Genomic DNA, 2047 nt, shown 5'->3' on the forward strand with positions numbered 1-2047 from the left:
CACTTCTGCCACGGAGGAGGTAGCGCGGGGTAGTTGCGAGTTTGCTCCGGAGAGCCTGGTCGCGATTGCTGGGCCATCATCGAGCTAGTTAATTCAAAGTGAATAACTAGTGAGGCTAGTATTCGGATTGGGGTTAGGTGCGTGGGATTTTCTTTTCCCTAAAGGATAGGAAACACTTGGCTGTGTTCACTTTCGACGGTTGGGCGACACGTGTTGTTTTCGGACTACACTGGGCACTAGAGACACGTCTGCACGCTTCGGCACTCCACAGCGAACTGAATTTCTGCCTGGAGTTTGATTATTAATACAATGTATGTCCCATTGTATCGGCACCTCCGAGACAACCTCACACGTGGCTAGGCCTGCTCCCGAGGCCGCATGCCGCCACAACCACATTTCTCGGAAAACCTATACAAGCACTCCAAACCTCCGTTAGACAAAACCTCCATCTCGTGACCGTGGCTACGTTCGGCGACCAATTATCACCTCGAACTCAATCTCGCTATCACAGATCTTGAACAATTACAGCTATGATGAAATCTAGGCTAGAGTACTAGAGGATGTTCCCAAAATTTCCAAGGAAAGGCTTCGGCTTTCTTTTTATCTCCGACATACATAATATAAATGTCTAACTTTTTTGTTCAGAATTAAAGGTAAGGTTAGTTAAGAAATATGGATTTTCGCAAATTATTTTTACATATTTTTGTAAACAAAAGTACGATACAACTTCGTCTAAACTTCTTCTCTACATTTTTGACGCAAAAGAAAATTTTAGATTTTTTTCAAGAGGTGACTTTAAACACAAAATATATGATTTACTCTGCTTATATACGGTTTCATAATTTTCTGAATTTCCGATTTCCCCAATTTCCTCCGTAAATAGTAGATTAAGAAGGAAAAAAATAAAAGTGTTGCATTTAAAGCACAAGTAAGTGTTTTTGAATTAAATGTGGTATTAACACATTTTGGATGCTAAAACAAGTGAATGGATAGAATGGATAGAAATGGATAGAAATATCACAATATAAAATCTTGAAAATGTAGATATAATTTATACATATATGTATACTTTAGTAAAATACTTTATATGGTAGTAATATTTATGTAACATATTGAAATAAAAAGTTATTTATATATGTTACACCTTCTCTTTACCGTTTTGCAATTTATTAATGTAATAATTAATACTTGCAGTTTTGTACTTGTAAATGAAATTGTTTTAAATTGCCATTTATTTATTATAAAGAACTTCAAAGCAAGATGTAATGGTCCTAAGCGAAAACCTGCGTATAATGTATATTATACCTTTGGTTGTAATATGTCAAAAAATATAAAATCTATATTTATGAGATCAAATGATGCTGTTGTGCCGTAATTTGTATACGTTTCATATTCAGCTATTTACTTCGACTTCCTGAATGATTGTCCTACCCTTAGATAAAAATCTCTTCTGAAATTAAGTCAAACGTTATTGGCATCAGTTTTCTGGGCTCAAAAACTGACAGTATATACAGATCTAATTCTAGGAAAAAGCAAGAACATTCCAGAACAAATTGTTTATTATTTTTAAGCAGTGGATCAAAAAGAATGATTCAAAAGAATATTCGATGAAATGTCAATATTTTTAGCTTATAAATATAATTGGATCCTCACAAATTCGACTGAGATGGCAGTCATCTGTAAACTGTAAGCTGTTGAATAATATGACAAGTGTTGTTACAACGAAGAAATAGTCATGTTAGAACCAGCAATTTACTGCATAAAATGTATTTTACTACATCGATAAAATATTTTTACCATATATATAGTGGAAAACTATATTTATCTCGCCTTAATAGATTTTATCATTATTATTTCAATTTTGGAGGTGCCGAAAGTACAAATCCATACGTAGATCATTTGTACATCAAAATAGCGATTAAAAGAATTATTTGGAAAGTTATATATATAACTTTAAAAACACAGTATAATAAAATGTTGTGTGTCCTGTATTCCTGGGTAGAGTTCGCAAGTTGCAAGGGTGGCTTTTCTTGTTTCTATCGATCGA

This window comes from Bombus impatiens, unplaced genomic scaffold (genome assembly GCF_000188095.3).
Source record: "Bombus impatiens unplaced genomic scaffold, BIMP_2.2 scf_0749, whole genome shotgun sequence".
NCBI lineage: Eukaryota > Metazoa > Arthropoda > Insecta > Hymenoptera > Apidae > Bombus > Bombus impatiens.